The following is a 19,425-nucleotide window of genomic DNA, read 5'->3' on the forward strand; positions in this document are numbered from 1 at the left end:
CCATTAGAACTTGAACATAATTAGATCCGGGCTAATATAATAGGAGTTTAGGAGCAGGTCGTCCTGGGTTCGTATCACAATGTTACTGATTGTAGTGTAGCAAATAACAATGGATACCATTATTCCAACAATTAACCCTCTCTTTGATATAGATTCTCTATTCCTAATACCAATTTCTATGGTATGGAGAATACTGTAATGTAAAGGAGGGACAAAGAATGAAAATCACCCTACTAATCTATGATACATGAAGGGGAGAAAAATCCCCGGATCAAAACTGTTACCTCGGGTCTTTTTACATAATAAGGGGGTGTCCAAACCCCTGTTCTTGTTATTTTATTTCGGTTTAGGTCTGACGAGAATAATATTCTACAACTAAGAATTCATTTACTATCTGTTATTTGATTGATCAATCCTTTACATTGAAATGGGTGAAGCATTAAATGTTTTGGCAATTCCTTGTTGGGGTGAGAAGGTTATGACCAAGAGCAAGCTAGCTTGAAGTGTTAGCAACAAGCAAGCTTTCGGTTATGCTCTTGGGAATGGTTGTGTGTGAGTTGTGTTTTTAGGTTTTGGTTATGGTGTTTTCTGGTTTTTAGGGTTCCTAAAGTGTTCTAAGGTGTTGAAGAAGAGATGAGAAGAAGGGGACCACGTTGGGTTTTGAAAATGAGGCTTGGATGACTAGCCATTTCATTCATTTTACAATATAAGCTTGAAATTACAACTAGTTCACACATGCCAAGCATGTGAGCTTACAAAATGAGTAAAGTATTTGAAATTTAAAAAGTAAAATGGTCAACACCTAACTTTTCATACACAAAAGAGTCAAAAACCAGCTGCAACATGTCTATTCCAAATATAGTAAAAAGTGGCACATGGTTTGAACTAAGTTCCTATTGTTTAACTAGTTTGGGTAAACAACCAAACTAGCTTCACCTACTTAGTTCCCCTTTGTATCTGCTTATGAAACTTGGTTTGAAGCATCCTTGGTCATCAATACATATTGTTCCAAGAGCTAGGAAAGTTCGGGAACCGGATCATGGGCCAAACAGCTCCAAAGTTGACCCATACTCTGCATACTGGGCCCATCAGATACAGCAATCTGTTTGGAATAGAAAATGGACGTTCCCATGTCATTTGGACCTGAAATGTGAACCATAGTCTTCTATATATGTTTTTAGACATCCCTCAAAATTTCAGCCCAAAAAACCATTTGCAACCTGAGATATACGATAAATAGTGGAACTATGTTGCTGGAAATTATGAATCCAGCACCATAGGCATTTCAAGCATAACATTCCTACTCTTTTGTGCATACTTTTGCCCATAATTTTGCATAGATAACTTAGGCACAAAACATTATCAAAATATACCTTGCATCAATTAAAAACATACAAAGAAATATAAACTCATAAAAGGAAAGGATTTGATACCAAGGTGTGCATGCTAGCCGATGACATGCACCATCAAGTGGCAAAATTGCCACACTTCAACACTCCTCCTTGGCAATTTTGTATGAGATATTGAGAAGTCCTCTCAATATCTCAAAGCTCTTCTTTCCCAATGGCTTGGTGAAGATATCCGCCAAGTTCTCCTCGGAAGTCACATACTCCAACTTCACTTCACCACTTGCTTCAAATTCCCTTAAGGAATGATACTTGACCGGTATATGCTTGGTCCTCCCATGTTGGACTGGATTTTGTGCAATTGCTATTGTTGAAGTATTGTCACACAATATTACCGTGGCTTCCTCTTGCTTCAAGCTCAAGTCCTCCAATAATTTCCTAAGCCAAACACCTTGATTAGCACAACTTGAGCAAGCAATATACTCGGCTTCCGCGGTGCTTTGTGCAACGGTTTGTTGCTTCTTGGAATTCCATGAGAAAGGACCATTTCCAAGAGTGTAAATGTAGCCCGATGTGCTCTTGCTATCATCCAAAGAACCAGCCCAATCACTATCACTATAACCAAGCAAAGCTTCATTCATGCCATCCTTGTACCATAGACCAAAATCACTAGTACCTTTCAAATACCTTAGGATTCTTTTTGCACAACTAAGATGATTTTGTGATGGACTATGCATAAATCTTGACAAAACAGCCACACTAAACATGATATCCGGTCTAGTAGAGCATACATATAAAAGGCTACCAATTAAACTTCTATAGATGGAAGGATTTACCTTTGGAGAATCATCATCCTTCACCAACTTGGTGCCTTCATTCATAGGTGTGGCAACGCTATTACAATCGTCCATGTCAAACTTCTTGAGCAACTCCTTCACATAGCTTTCTTGAGATATGAAGATGCCCTTGGATGATTGGACAACTTCAATTCCAAGAAAGTATTTCATCTCTCCAAGGCTAGACATCTCAAAGTTCAATTCTAGCTCACTTTTGAAATTGCTCACTTCTTTCTCATTACCACCGGTCACTAGAAGGTCATCAACATAAAGAGAAACCAACACCATACAACCATGAGTCCTAATATACAATGTAGGCTCATTAGGACTCCTCCTAAATCCACGCTTTGTTAAAAAACCATCTATCTTGGCATACCATGCCCTAGGAGCTTGTTTAAGGCCATACAAGGCCTTGTGTAGCTTGTATACCTTCTCTTCACTTCCTTTCTTCACAAAACCTTCGGGTTGCATAACATAAACCTCCTCCTTCAATATTCCATTCAAGAAGGCTGACTTCACATCAAGTTGATATACTTTCCAAGACTTTTGTGCCGAAATTGCAAGGAGAAGTCTTATGGTTTCCATCCTTGCAACCGGTGCAAAAGTCTCTCCATAATCCACACCGGCTTGTTGTGCATATCCTTTGACAACAAGCCTTGCCTTGTGCCTATTTATGGACCCATCCGGATTGTACTTGGTCCTAAAGATCCACTTCACCCCAATAGCATTCTTTCCTTTCGGTTTTGTTACCAAGCTCCAAGTGTCATTCTTGTTTATCACATCAATTTCATCTTGCATGGCTTGTCTCCACTCTTTTCTTGCCATAGCCTCATGGACATTGATTGGATCACTCAATGCCACATTACACCTTTCATAAATCTCATTAAGAGGTCTTGTGCCTCTCACACCATCACCAATCTCCAAATCAGCCCCTATGGAGATTTCTAGCTCATTCTCATCATATTCATCATCATGGGCAGCACCTTCATCATTTCCTTGTTCCTCATCGTTATCATGAGCTTCAAGCCGATTGTCTTCATCCATACTAGCCAACTCCTCCTTACCACAAACCCATTTAGCTTCCTCATCAACTTTCACATCTCTACTTATCACAAGTTTCTTGGTTTCCAAGTTATACACTCTATATCCCTTGGTCACATCACTATAGCCAACCAAGACACTAACTTGTGACCTTTCATCAAGCTTTCCTCTCTTCTCTTGTGGTACTAGGATGTAACAAATGCTTCCAAATACCCTTAGATGATCAAGAGAAGGCTTATATCCAAACCAAAGCTCAAATGGGGTTTTACTCCTCAAAGACTTGGAGTAAAGCCTATTTTGGATGTAGATGGATGTATTAACTCCTTCGGCCCAAAACTTCTTTGGCAAGCCACTTTCAAACAACAAACATCTAGCCATCTCCATGATGGTATGGTTTTTCCTTTCACATACACCATTTTGTTGTGGTGTGTATGGTGTAGTGAATTGATGAACTATACCATGATCCTTACAAAGTTGTTTGAAAGCCTCACTTGTGTATTCCCCACCATTGTCCGTCCTTAACACCTTTATAGTGCAACCGGATTGATTTTGCACTAACTTCATAAATTCTACAAATTTCTCCAAAGCTTGTGATTTTCTTTCAAGGAAATACACCCAACACATTCTTGAGTAATCATCAATGAAAGTTATGAAATACTTGCTGCCATTTAAGGATGGAACACTCATAGGACCACAAATATCCGAATGTATAAGTCCTAACTTCTCCTTTGATCTCCAAGAACAAGATTGAAATGCTAGCCTAGTATGCTTTCCTTTTTGACACACTTCACACACATGTTCTTGCTTCTCCACCAATGGCATGTCTCTAACAAGTTCATGTGTGCCTACCAATGACTTAAAGCTAGCATGGCCTAGTCTTTTATGCCAAAGTTGAGAGATGTTCTCAACTTTGGTGTTGAATGCAACCGATGCACCATTTTCATCCATATTCAACCTAAAATTCTTGTTCTTCATTCCAACACACATTAATTCATTTCCATGTGGATCAACTATAGTGCATGTCATGTTTGAGAAGTGTAATGCATATTTGTTCTCAAGCATTTGACCTACACTAAGTAAGTTCTCACATAAAGAAGGTACATAGAGAACATCATGGATAGTTTTGATACCTTTGGTGGTGTGTATCACCACATCTCCTTTGCCTTTCACTTCCATCAAGGCTCCATTTCCAATTTTGACTTTGTTGTGGCTGCTCCTATCCAAGTTTGTGAACCACTCATGCTTGTGAGACATATGGTGTGTTGCTCCACTATCAATGATCCATCCTTCATCATTCTTGATGCTACTAAAACAAGTAGCAACAAACAACTCTTCGGATTCACTATCACTTGCATTATCTTTAGCAACATTTGCTTGTTGCTTATCTTTCTTGGTTTCCTTACATACTCTCTCCACATGACCCTTTTGTTGGCATTTATGGCAAAATGCATCCGGCCTCCACCAACACCTTCTTGGATGATGACCTTTCTTCTTGCAATGGTGACAAGGTTCATAGGACTTCCTCTCGGGTTTGCTAGTTTCACCTTTCTCCTTTATGACCTTAAGCTTGTTCTTCTTTTGATTTTGTGTCTTTTGATGTTGTTTAGACACAAATGCAGCCTCCATTGATTCTTCATGTCTAATCCTCCTCCTTTGCTCCGTAGCTTGCAAGGCATTCACCAACTCGGTCAAGGAAATTTCATTTAGGTTCCTTGACTCCTCCAATGAAGATATCTTAGCTTCAAACCTCTCGGGCAAGGAGACCAACACCTTCTCTACAATCCTTTGGTCACTTAATCTTTCACCTAGCACCCTAATTTGATTCACCACATTAAGAAACCTTGTGGTGAACTCCTTAACCGTTTCTTTGTCTTTCATCTTGATGGTCTCAAACTCCCTCCTTAGGTTAAAGATTTGCATTTGCCTTGTCCTTGCACTCCCTTGGAACTCATCTTGAAGTTTGTCCCAAGCTTCTTTGGCACTCTCACATGCCATTATCCTTGAGAAAATGGTATCACTAATACAAGAATGAATGGCGGTGAGAGCCTTGAAACCTTTAGCCAATTCCTCCTCATGGTGCTTGATTTGGTTGACCGTTGCCCCTTGTCTCAAAGGCTCGGGTTCTTGGGAATTTATGGTGACCTCCCAAAGACCATAAGCCTTCAAGTAGGCTTGTATCTTGATACTCCAAATGTTGTAGTTCTCCCCATTGAAGATAGGAGGAGAAGGAGTTGAAAAACTTGAAGAAGCCATGTGAATGTTGCTTTCTAGTATGAAGGAATATGAAAATATATTTGTGCTTTCAAGTATCTCTTCACTCTCAAGGAACGAACCAGCCCAAAAACCTCACAAATCTCACAAAAATGTGCCTTGCTCTGATACCACTTTGTTGGGGTGAGAAGGTTATGACCAAGAGCAAGCTAGCTTGAAGTGTTAGCAACAAGCAAGCTTTTGGTTATGCTCTTGGGAATGGTTGTGTGTGAGTTGTGTTTTTAGGTTTTGGTTATGGTGTTTTCTGGTTTTTAGGGTTCCTAAAGTGTTCTAAGGTGTTGAAGAAGAGATGAGAAGAAGGGGACCACGTTGGGTTTTGAAAATGAGGCTTGGATGACTAGCCATTTCATTCATTTTACAATATAAGCTTGAAATTACAACTAGTTCACACATGCCAAGCATGTGAGCTTACAAAATGAGTAAAGTATTTGAAATTTAAAAAGTAAAATGGTCAACACCTAACTTTTCATACACAAAAGAGTCAAAAACCAGCTGCAACATGTCTATTCCAAATATAGTAAAAAGTGGCACATGGTTTGAACTAAGTTCCTATTGTTTAACTAGTTTGGGTAAACAACCAAACTAGCTTCACCTACTTAGTTCCCCTTTGTATCTGCTTATGAAACTTGGTTTGAAGCATCCTTGGTCATCAATACATATTGTTCCAAGAGCTAGGAAAGTTCTAGAACCGAATCATGGGCCAAACAGCTCCAAAGTTGACCCATACTCTGCATACTGGGCCCATCAGATACAGCAATCTGTTTGGAATAGAAAATGGACTTTCCCATGTCATTTGGACCTGAAATGTGAACCATAGTCTTCTATATATGTGTGTAGACATCCCTCAAAATTTCAGCCCAAAAATCCATTTGCAACCTGAGATATATGATAAATAGTGGAACTATGTTGCTGGAAATTATGAATCCAGCACCATAGGCATTTCAAGCATAACATTCCTACTCTTTTGTGCATAATTTTGCCTATAATTTTGCATACATAACTTAGGCACAAAACATTATCAAAATATACCTTGCATCAATTAAAAACATACAAAGAAATATAAACTCATAAAAGGAAAGGATTTGATACCAAGGTGTGCATGCTAGCCGATGACATGCACCATCAAGTGGCAAAATTGCCACACTTCAACATTCCTTAGGGGAGGCTGAATCAAGATAATTTTGAACCAGAGCTCTAGATTTTTGTTCATCCTTTACTATAATAATATCTTGGGATTTGCAGCGATAACTTGGTATATCTACTATACAACCATTAACTAAAATATGTCTATGGTTAACCAATTGGCAGGCTTGGGGAATAGTCAAAGCCATACCAAATTGAAAAAGTATGTTATCCAAATGCATTTCCAGTAACTATAGTAAAACCTGGCCCGTTGACCTTTTGGCTTTTGCCATGATACGAATGTATTTAACTAATTTTTGTTCTGTAAGACCATAACGAAGTGCAATTTTTGTTTTTCTTCTAAATGAATACGATATTTGGATTTTTTACCGAGGCATGATTGGATTCTAAGATGGCTTCCGTCTCGAGGTTTTTGAGCCATTAGTCCCGGCAAAGCCCCCAGATGATGTATTTTTTTGAAACGAGGTCCTCTGTAATGTGACATAAAGACTCCTTATTTTATTGAAATTTCATAAGCCTAAATGAAATTAAAACTAAACTAAATGATAAATGAAGTGAAATTTACTAAATTCTTGGACTACAAAGAATATTAAATGAATTGTATCAATATCCAGACTGTATTGTATTGTATATATAATATATTTATATATAAATATTATTTATTATTGTGTATAATTTTTATACAATACAATAATATATTTTATAAAAAAATATAAATAAGCAATATATAAATAAATAATAAAGATTATTTTCTTGATTGATTTGTTTTACAGAGATCGAACTTCTATTTTTTATTTTTTTTAAATAATTGGGAGTTTCTATGGGATAATAGAGAGATAATAGATCGGCGACCCTTGGTAAGGTAAAATGGTAAGAAGCCTTTTCAATATTCTTATTATCTCAACATTTTTATTATCAATTTTTAAAAAAAAAAAAAATCAAATAGATGGAGAAAAGCCAGCTATCGTGATACGAACCTAGGAGGACCTGCTCCTAGACCCGTATTATATAAGCCTGGATCTAATTATGTTCAAGTTCTAATGGTCACCTTGACCCTTAACCAACCTGTGATTCGAAACCTTGGTATATAATGAAGATGCCACAATAGGTTATGGAAGGCCTATTGATAAGTCAAACTAAAACACTCATTCACTAATGGTGTTTTAGGTGTTCAAAAGAACAAAGAGAATTCAATCTCACAAATAATTTTCTGTATAAAATTCAAGCTTGATTTCTCATTGAAAATAATCTTTTAAATAGGCTAAGATTACAAGCAAAAACCCTAAAAAAATTAATTCAAAACCGGACTCAAAGTGTGGAGAAAAAGAAAGTAGAGAAAAGGAAAGTGCCTAATTTTTCCTAGTTTCTTAAACTAATTTGGATTAATTAATTTCTTTATTTTGAATTAGGAATTAATTAATTTACAATTGAAATACTAAAATAATAAATTTCCTAAACTTATTTGTCCAGAAAATAAATAAATAAATAAATATCAAAATAAAAGACTAATTTCCTAAAACAAAAAGTCAAAATCAAATTAGGAAACTAGTTGACTAGTTTGACTACTAAGGTATCTTTGACCAATCTCCAGCTTTTTTGGGCTCCAAATCAGCTTCCAAATATCATTTAGGATGCCAAATATGATTAATAATGATTCTTACACATTACCCCTTGATTGGAATAAGTCAAACAAAAAGAAAAGTCAAAGTCAGAGCCAAAACAGCACATTTTCGGCCAAATTGATATGTTGTCCATACAAGTCCTTTTTAGATGCTTTTGATTCTACCTTGGCTGGATTCCATGTCCTTTTAGTGATATTATTTGAGTTCATAAAGTGTTAAAACCATTCTTTGCTACTCGGACTCCATAAATGCACCAAAACCGCTACCAGGGTCCATATCGGCTTGCACCACTTGTTTGCCCAAAACAGGTCTTGGATCTTCGGGTATGGACAAGTGTTCTTGAGAATGAATTACCCTTGGATAAAAGTGGCAAGTTTTTCCCTAAACATCTTAGCTTGAGCCCCAGTGATTGGCCCGGTCTTCATCCGTATCGTGTCAGCACCCCAGCGGATTGTGGGTTGTACGGGCTCGGGCAGAATCACATCATGTCGGAATCGAACTGATGACCATCGCATTACAAATGTGATGCTCTAACCTCTGAGCTAAGTGGGTTTACATAACACAAATCATACATGCATAGGAATTTAGTAAACTACGGGGATCTTGAACTTTTGATTCAAAATCATGGTGTAACATGTATCCCCCCCATTCCGGTCATGGAATAGATGAAATAAATCGAAAAATGGATTTTTGTTTAAGAATTAAATCTTATTAAAACTATCCAGTTCATCCTTCGGAACCATATCACATCTGCGATATGATGAATTGATAAGGTATTTTATAAATATGTAATTATCTTGAATATATTAACTATTTCTTTATTTTCCAATCGCCTTGAAAGGATAAAAGGAGCATCTTGTTCTTTCTTCAACAATTTTTGATCTCTAGTAGACCTCTTAGTAGGATTCGAACCCAAATGATGTTTTGACCATCTATTAGAGAAAAAAGAACAAATGGATCTTGTAGGATTCCTAAGAAATTCTTCGATTTCTTCCAGAAACAGATGATTACATTTCGTGAAAATCCAAGACATTGAGGAATATCCAAAGAGGCATTTAGGGAATCGGTTTGATTTGATCTTTGTTCGTTCCGTTTGAAGAAAGGAAGGGTCCCAAAGAATCGATATTTCTTTTAGTTGTTGAATCTCTCTTTGATTGATCAATGTGTGATATTCTGAATCCTCATTACTAATGGAATCAAAATGATCTCTAGATCGATCAGAAGATCCTTTGAATTGGCTAGAATCCGTTACTTGAACAAAACTGGATTTTGTGGAAACATATTGAATATTGGATGATACATTCCGTACCTTGCTAAAAAACTGGTCCTTGTTTACCAACCATATATTGTCTAACCAAATCCAATTCTTTCTCGATATGTTCCTTAAAAAATCAGATTTGTACGGATTCTTCCCCCAACTAAGGAAAAGATCTTGGCGGAATTGCCACATATGAAATTGAGCACAATTTTACAAAGAAATAGCCCACTTGTTTCTCTAGAAGAGATGGGAATCATGGTCAATATCATTTCATTGAATAGTTGACCCAGCTCCTTGTTGTTTGAAGAAACCCTCCGCTTTAATTGGTATTTTCTCACGAAAAGCAACCATGAGATAACAAATCTAGTCTTTCACTAAGATTTTGAATAGCTGTCCCGAATTCAAGTTGATTATGTTTCGCCTCTTCCTCAGAGGAAGACGATAAAACAATTCCAAATCATGGTCTTTGCAGATCAGATCATCCATAGAATATACAAAAAGAAACTCTAGATATTTGATATCTTTCTCTTTGAATGAGATCTTAATTCCAACGACAGTTTCATTAAATATCTTACAACTAGAATCCTTCTTTTTTCTGATCCAGTTCCTCCACCACCCCGAACTCCCGTTAGATTCAGGCATGATACACTTTTTAGTTATTAGGAGAAGCCAAGTACTCTCTTTTGGATCCAGGAAACAGCTCTCAGAGATCTTTTTTTTCCTTTTGGAAGATACAGGAGCGAAACAATCAATCTATTGATATTGGAAGACCCAAAAGATTCTTCCAATGTATCATTTATGGGTCCAATGAAATTCATATGTATAGGAAGAAGCCTCACCAAATAAAGATTTTTTCTTTTGACCATCTTTCAATTGTTAATATGATATATAAGGACGGCTACTACAAATAGTACTACACCCTTGATTGTGAAATATCAATTACTTGTTGAACCATGTAAATGTGAACTGCATGAAAGTAGGATACTCCAAATTTGGGAGTCCAAGAGTTTTATAAAATGTTCTTGATGGAAAAAAATGTGAATGAAAGATCCCACAGAATTGAATTGGGTCCATGAATCTAAGAAATATTGAGAATTCTTAATCTCTCTCAATATGTCTCTTACTTCAAAAATCTAGGACTTGAATTGATGTTCTTTCATTGAGTCCTCCTAAATTGCATTGATTTATCCTAAAGATTTCATTTGAATTGGAATTTGGTTATTCACCATGTACGAGGATCCCCGCTAAGCATCCATGCCTGAATGGTCAAAGTGCCCAAATCATAATTGGCTAATTCGTAGGTTCAATTCCTACTGGATGCATGCCAATGGGACCCTCCAATAAAATAAGTCTATTGGAATTGGCTCTGTATCAATGGAATCTCATCATCCATACATAACGAATTGGTGTGGTAAATTCATATCATAACATATGAACAGTAAGAACTAGCATTCTTATTGAGACTATAACTCATAGGGAAGAAAATAGATTTATGGATGGAATCTAATATACAGTATTTACAGACAAAAGTATTCAGTTATTGTTGAAAAATCAATATACTTTTAATGTCGAATCAGGATCAACTAGGACAGAAATAAAGCATTGGGCTGAACTCTTCTTTGGTGTCAAGGTAATAACTATGAATAATAGTTATCGACATACAATGCACTACAGATGTATGATCATTACCCTTCAACATGGTTATTCTATTAGACCTGTTAGAAAGAAAAGAATTTAAATCAAAATACTTAATAGCATGCCGATACATTTATAAAAAACTTTTACCCCGAGCACATGCAAAGGAGTCGTAAGCAGTCAAGTGAAATCCAATCCATGAAATAATTTGATCTATGGGCAACACCGTTGTGGTAAAGGTCGTAATGCTAGAGCAATCATTACAACAGGACATAGAGGGGGAGGTCATAAGCGTCTATACTGTAAAATCAATTTTCGATGGAATGAAAAAGACATATATGGGAGAATCATAACTTTACAATACGATCCTAATTGAAATGCATACATTTATCTCATACACTATGGGGATAGTGAGAAAAGATATATTTTACATTCCAAAGTGGCTATAATTGGAGATACCATTGTTTCTGGTACAGAAGTTCCTGTAAAAATGGAAAATCCCCTACCTTTGAGTGCAGTTTGAACTATTGATTTACGTAATTGGAAGTAACCAATTAGGTTTACGATGAAACCTAGAAATCGATCACTAATCCAATTGGAGTACCTTTATAGGACAGAGTTCAATAGAAAACTGAAGAGTAACAGCAACAAGTCATTGAGTTCAGTAGTTCCTCATATAAAATTATTGATTCTAGAGATATAGTAATATGGAGAAGACAAAATTGTTTCAAGCACCAATAGAATTGGAAGCACCCTTTGTTTCAAGAGAGGAGGACAGGTTATTCACATTTCATTTAATGGTCAGAGGTGAATTGAAAGCTAAGAAAAATAGAGATGTCTCCTACATTACCTGTAATATGTGGAAGTATTGACTCAATTTCATAGAGTCATTCGGTATGAATGTTACATGAAGAACATAAGTGAGATGAAGGAACGAGAAGACCTAGGATGTAGAAGACCATAACATGAGTGATTCGGCAAATTTTGATTCCTATATATCCATTCACGTGGTGCTTCATTATATGATATATACAAGAATTATACGATATATATAAGATCCATCTGTATAGATATCATCATCTACATCCATAAAGTTGTATTCTTTGAAAGAAGCTTGTACAGTTTGGGGAAGGAATTTGATTGATCAAAAAGAAGAATCTACTTCAACTGATATGCCCTTAGGCACGACTATACATAACGTAAAAATCACACTTGGAAAGGTGGACAATTAGCTAGAGCAGCAGGTGCTGTAGCGAAACTGATTACAAAAGAGGGGAAATCGGCCACATTAAAATTACCTTATGGGGAGGTCCGTTTGATACCCAAAAACTACTCAGCAACAGTCGAACAAGTGGGGAATGTGGGCGTGAACCAGAAGAGTTTGGGTAGAGCTAGATCGAAATATTGGCTAGGTAAGCATCCTGTAGTAAAAGGAGTAGTTATGAACCCTGTAGACCATCTCCATGGGGGTGATGAAGGGAGGGCCCCAATTGGTTGAGAAAAACCCGCAACCCCTTGGGGTTATCCTGCACTAGGAAGAACAAGTAGAAAAAGGAATAAATATAGTGATAGTTTGATTCTTCGTCACCATAGTAAATAGAATTTGTTTCTTGGTCTTTACAAAAAAAATAAATAAATAAATAAATAGAAGTAATTAATTGTGACACGTTCACAAAAAAGAAATGCTTTTGTAGTAAATATTTATGAAGAAAAATAAATACGCTTAACACAAATGCAGAAAAAGAAATAATAGTCACTTGGTCTCGTTTAGTTGATACTTCAATTTAAATTTTAAATTTTTTCTTTATTTAGTCTTTATTTAGTTAATATCTATAGTATATTTAGTTAATATATATAGTATATATAGCTAACTATTTTATTATTTTTAATATTTTTTTGTTTCTAATTTAAATATATATATATATATATATGGGGGAATGACGGGAATTGAACCTGCGCATGGTGGATTCCCAATCCACTGCCTTGATCCACTTGACTACATTGTGCAAACCATATTGAAGCTGACTTGGAGCTTAAATTCGTCAAAAATTGGTTAAAGTTAACTTAGTAAAAAAGCTAGTATTTTAAGTTTTCTAATTTGATTCTACTTTTTGTTTTAGGAAATTACCATTACTTTTTGGGTTTTTATTTATTTATTTGCTGGAAAAATAAGTTTAGGAAAACTATTATTTTATTATTTTCATAGTAAATTAATTAATTCCCAATTCAAAAAAAAAAAGCAAATTAATTAATCCAGATTACATTAGGAAAGGAGGAGACTTTCGGCCATAATAGGAATCTACAACTCATGGCCGGTTTTACCTTTTGTTTTTAGGGTTTCATTTTGTTTTTTTTTTTTAGCCTATAAAAGGGCTCGTTTTTGAGGAAGAATACATCATTAATAATATTCAGAATTTATTTTGTGAGATTGAATTTCTCTTTGTTCTTTTGAACACCTAAAACACCATTAGTGAATGAGTATTTTAGTTTGACTTATCAATAGGATATCCATCACCTATTGTAGCATCTTCATTATATACCAAGGTTTCTAATCATAGGTTGGTTAGGGGTCAAGGTGACCATTAGAACTTGAACAAAATTAGATCCGAGCTAATATAATACGGGTTTAGGAGCAAGTCGTCATAGGTTCGTATCATTTGCTATCAGAGCCGAATTTTATTCAAGTTTGATCTATCTTATTTGCTCTATTTGTTTTTATGATAATCTGCAATTTTATCATTAGGTTAAGGTTGCATCTATCATCATATATGTTTTTCATGTTTGAGGAAAAAAAAAAGAAAAAAAAAAGAACAACCGAACAGAATAAAAAAAAAAAAAACTGCACTTTTGTATTTTGTTAGAGGTCACGGGTTTGGTGATTATTTGGTGTTGGAATTGTAATTTTTTTATTGATTCTTGATACTGAAGTTGTTTTATGATCTGTGAGTTTAAAAAAAAAAGAAAAAAAGAAAAATAAAAGAAGAAGGGTTTGCGAAAAAAAAACTGCACATTTGTTTTTTGTTGAAGGCCACGGGCTTGGTGAGATTTTGCTATCAGAATTGCTATTTGATTGCTAATTTTTGCTACTGGAGTTGTGTTTGATATTTAGTGAAAAAAAAAGAAGAAAAGCCAAATATAAAAAGAAAATAAAAAATTTCGGTTTGTTGAATTTGGTGTTGAAGTTTATTGCTGGAAATTTCTTGGAGCTACTGTTTTGTAGATTATTTATTCAATATTTGGAGTTTCTAGAAAGTTATTTTTGTTGCTGGATATTTGAATTTTGGGTGCTTAAATTAGTTGGATTAAAATTAGTTAAAGGAACTGATACAATATTAGAATTACATGAACAGCAACCAACACTACTCTTTAATTTTGTTCAAATTGATTCTTGTTTGAGTTTGAATTTCTTTCTCTAAAATTTCATTCTTGGATTATTAATTTCTTACCATATAATCCAGTTCTTATTAATTCCAAAAGTTTCTTATTTCTTTGCCTTATTTTGCTTAGAAAAGCCAAAAACTAGGTTTCGTTAATTCATTCGGTATTGCTTTCTTTTTGCTATTGTTTTGTTGATAAGTTTAATTAAAACATACTTGTGAGCTAATTGCTGTTTTGTGGGTGTTTTAATTAGAACTTTGAGATAATTCATTGAGTGGAAAAATGCAAGAGTGTGTGAGCTTAAAAGAAGGTAAAAGCCGAAACTAGTGTGAAAACATGAGCATCGAGACCTTGATTGAGTGAAAGATGTGAGGGAGTGATTTTTGGTGAGAATTTATTTTATCTTGCATTATTTATACTAACATGGAAGATTCAAGGGTGAGAAGAGGAGATCCACTTTTAAGAATTAATGAAGAAGAGTCCGTAGGATTCCGTGGTGGTTCCCGAGCTGCGAGGAGTGGTGAACAAACGGACATGAGGGCTATATTGGAGCAATTGTAGCAGATGAATGCCCGATTTGATAACATAGATCAAAGGATGGACAGGATAGAAACATCACAAAGAGGGCTGAATATAAGGATAGATACGTATGGAGGTCGAGGTCGAGGTCGAGGAGGCCGAGGGTGACTAAGAGAGGAATTTAGGGGAAGTAACTTTGTAGATGACTTAGATGAGGGGTTTGATGAAATTTTTAAACCTCAAGAAAGGCCAATCCATGGGAGACTAGCAAGGAATGAAGATGATGATCTAAGGAATATTAAGGTAAACATTCCACTTTTCATGGGAAAAAGTGATCCGGAGGCACATTTGGAATGGGAGGAGAGAATGGAGATGATTTTTTATTGTCATAATTATTTGGAGGCCAATAAGGTGAAATTGGCAGCAATGGAGTTTTGTCATTATGCACTCCAATGGTGGATCAATGAGCAAAATACTCAAAGGAGAATTGGTGATGACTTGAGCACTACATGGCGACCAATGAAAGGAGCCATGAGGAAGCGATTCGTACCATCACACTACCATAGTTGCTGCATCAAAGGCTTTAATCTTTATCTCAAGGAAGTAGGTCCGTGGAGGATTATTACAAGGAGATGGAGATGCTTATGATGAGGTTAAACATGAATGAGGATAGAGAAGCAACCATGGAAAGATTCCTTGGTGGTTTGAAATGTGAGATAGCCAATTAACTAGAATTGCAACAATATGTGGAATTGGAGGAGATGTTGCATGTGGCTATTAAATTAGAGCATCAATTCAAGAGAAGGGGTGTAGGCTTATGGTTGGGAGGTGTTTCGAACAATGGAAGATCAATTCTAAGTGGCTGGAGAAACAATCCTACCTATGAAAGCAAGCCAAAGCCGAAGGTGGGAGAAGAAAGCACCAATTGGCCAAAAAGGGAGCCTAAAGCCAATTCTATCCAAGCACCGAGGAATGAAGGTAAATCTGATCTTAAACCTTCTAGAACTCATGATGTTGTGTGTTTTAAGTGCCAAGGAAGAGGACACATTGCTAGTCAATGCCCAAATAGAAGAATCATGGTGTTGAAGGACAATGGTGAGTTGGAGTCCGATAGTGATGAAGCTGAAATTGAGATCGAGCATGAAGAGAAAGAAATTGAAGATGAAGCCGAAACCCTAAAGGCTTCAAATGCTGAATTAAGCTTAGTTGCAAGGAGGGTCCTTGCTGTGTACAAAGATGAGGATCAGATTCAAAGATAAAACATCTGCCACACCCGATGTGAAATCCAAGGTAAGATTTGTAGTATGATTGATAGTGGAAGTTGTACCAATGTAATTAGTAATCTTGTGGTAGATAAATTAGGTTTGACAACAATTAAACATCCAAAACCTTATAGGTTACAATGGCTTAATGATAGTGGTAAGATAAAAGTGAATAAACAAGCCAAAGTAAAATTTAGCATAGATAAATATGTGGATATTATTTTGTGTGATGTTCAGCCTATGCATGCTGGACATATTCTATTAGATAGGCCATGGCAATTTGATAAAGATGCTACTCATTATGCTCGAGAGAATTGTATTGTTTTTAAATTGAAAGGTAAGAAGGTCACGCTGGAGCCATTGACCCCAAATGAGGTTTTTAGAGACCAACTATAAATGCAACAAAGGTGGGAAGCCGAGAGGCTCAAAGAGAAGGCTAGTATGGCACCAACGGTTCTGATGTGATTCCGCCTGAGGCCGCTCAACCGATAACCTGTTGGGGTGCTGACTCGACACGGATGAAGATTAGGCCAATCATAAGAGCTCAAATTAAGAGATTTGAGAACAACCTGGGAGTATTTATACAAGGGGTAATCAATCTCAACAGAGCTCGAATTTGCTGTATTGCTTGCTAGCTTTACTGTATTAGCCTTTTCTTATTTTTCCAAGCATGGGCAACGTGTGGGACTTCATATTCAGCTTATTTGGTATCCTAAAAAGAATCTAGAAGCTGATTTGAAGCTCAAAGAGGTCAAATATTGATCAAAGTCAACTTGATCAAAAGGCTAGCATTTTTAGTTTCCTAATTTGTTTTTACTTTTTGTTTTAGGAAACTACCATTACTTTTAGGTTTTATTTATTTATTTTCTAGAAAAAATAACTTTAGGAAGGTTTTTATTTTATTCTTTCCATTGTAAATTAATTAATTCCTAATTTAATAGAGAGGAATTAATTAATCAAACTTAGATTAGGAAAGGAAGTATAGTTTCGGCCAACTAGGATTCTTTATGCGAGTGGCCGGTTTTACCAAGGGTTTTTAGGGTTTATTTTTGTTTCTTTCAAAGCCTATTTAAAGGCTTAGTTATCAATAAGAATTAACTTTTATTTGATTAAGAAAATACTTGTGAGATTAATTATCTCTTTGTTCTTTGAGAACACCTAAAACACCATTAGAGAATTGGTTGTTTTAGCTTGACTTATCAATAGGTTTTCCATCCCCTATTGTGGCGTCTTCATTATACCAAGGTTTCTAACCACAGGTTGGTTAGGGGTTGATGTCCATTCCATTAGAACTTAAACTTAATTAAAGATCCGGGCTAATATAATATGGGTTTAGGAGCAGGTGGTCCTAAGTTCGTATCATTTGGTATCAGAGCTAAATTTTGTTCAGGTTTGATCTATTTGTTTTTGTGTTATTCTGTAATTTTAGCATTAGGTTAAGGTTGCATCCATCCTATACACGTTCTGCATCTTAAAAAAAAAAAAAAATTCGTTCCTAGTTGAATTAGGATTTCCTAGTTTTACCGTATTTTTGGTTTCCTAGTTTGTTGGTTGTCTTTCATCACTGTTCATTTAATTTGGTTTTTGTTGATTTTTCTTTGCTGTTTTAGTTTTAAATATTTCCATTCATATATTCAAAAAAAAAAAAAGAAAGGAAAAAAAAAAGAAGTTTGCGGCAACATTTAAAAAAAAAAAAAGAAAAAAACTGCACATTGTGTTTATTTGGAGGTCACGGGTTTGGTATTTGTTTTGGATTTGGAATTGCAATTTTGGTACTTAATCTTGCTACTGCAGTTGTTTATGTTCTGTGAGTAAAAAATAAAAAAATAAAATAAAAAGAAGAGGTAAAGTCGAATATAAAAAAAAAAAAAAAACTATTTCGGTTTGTTGGAGTTTGATTTGTTTGCTGGAAATTTGTTGGAGCTGCTCTTTTTTTGATTATTTATTCAATATTTGAGTTGCTGGAGAATTATTTTTGCTGCTGGATATTTGGATTTTGGGTGCTTAAATTATTTGGATTAAAATTAGAGAAAGGAATTGATACAAAACTTGAATTACAAGAACAACAACCAACACTATTCTATATTTTTGTTCAATTTGATTCTTGTTCGTATTTGAATTTCTTTTTCCAGAATTTTATTCTTGAACTCATAATATATTACCATCTAGTCCAGTTCTTCAAAATTCCAAAATTTTCTCATTAATTTGCTTTATTTTGTCTAGGAAAACCGAAAATAGGTATTTTCATTCCGTTTGGTATTTGTTTATTTTTGCTTACTGTTTTGTTGATAAGTTTAATTAAAACATACTAGTGATCTAATTACTTTTTTGTGGGTGTTTTAATTAGAACTTTGAGATAATTCATTGAGTTGAAAAAGGCCAGAGTGTGTGAGCTTAAAAGAGGGTAAAAGCCGAAACTAGTTTGCAAACACGAGTGTCGAGACCTTGTTTGAGTGAAACACATGAGGGAGTGAATATTGTGAGGGTTTATTTTATTTTTTGCAGCATTTTACTAACATGGCAGATTCTAGAATAAGAAGAGGAGATCCACCCTTGAGGATCAATGAGGAAGAGTCCGTAGCATTCCATGGCAATGCCCGAGCTACCGGGAGTGGAGACCAAGTGGACATGAAAGCTGTTTTGGAGTCAATACAGCGGGTTAGTGCTCAAGTTGAGCATGTGAATCAAAGGATGGGAAGGCTAGAAGTTTCCCAAGGAATTCTGAACACAAGAAATAGGCAAGAATTCCATGGAGGACGAGGCCAGGAACGAGGAGGTCGTGAGAGACCGAGAGAGGAATTTGATGAGGAGCCATTCGGTGGAGACTTTGAGGAAGGTATGGATGAAACTTTTGCTGTCCAAGATAGAGCTGGCCATGGAAGATATAGGAGGGAAGAAACAGATGACAATCTTAGCAATATCATGATCAACATCACACCATTCATGGGAAAAAGTGACCCCGAAGCATATTTGGAGTGGGAAGAAAAGATGGAGATGATATTTGACCACCATAATTATTCAGAGGCTAAGAAGGTGAAATTGGCAGCAATGGAGTTTGGCCATTATGCACTCCAATGGTGGACCAATGAGCAAAACACCCGAAGAAGAGTTGGT

The 19,425-nt window shown here is 35.7% G+C and overlaps 3 pseudogenes; 1 reads left to right on the top strand and 2 right to left on the bottom strand.

Annotated features, from left to right (window-relative positions):
• Positions 1-346: 346 nt before the first annotated feature.
• On the bottom strand, positions 347-7,121 carry LOC132799816 (small ribosomal subunit protein uS4c-like; annotated as a pseudogene).
• Positions 7,122-8,960: 1,839 nt separating this feature from the next.
• Positions 8,961-11,216, bottom strand: LOC132799947 (protein Ycf2-like; annotated as a pseudogene).
• A 95-nt stretch (positions 11,217-11,311) lies between these two features.
• LOC132799948 (large ribosomal subunit protein uL2cz/uL2cy-like) lies at positions 11,312-12,650 on the top strand (annotated as a pseudogene).
• The last annotated feature ends 6,775 nt before the right edge of the window (positions 12,651-19,425 follow it).

This window comes from Ziziphus jujuba, chromosome 11, assembly GCF_031755915.1.
Source record: "Ziziphus jujuba cultivar Dongzao chromosome 11, ASM3175591v1".
Taxonomy (NCBI): domain Eukaryota; kingdom Viridiplantae; phylum Streptophyta; class Magnoliopsida; order Rosales; family Rhamnaceae; genus Ziziphus; species Ziziphus jujuba.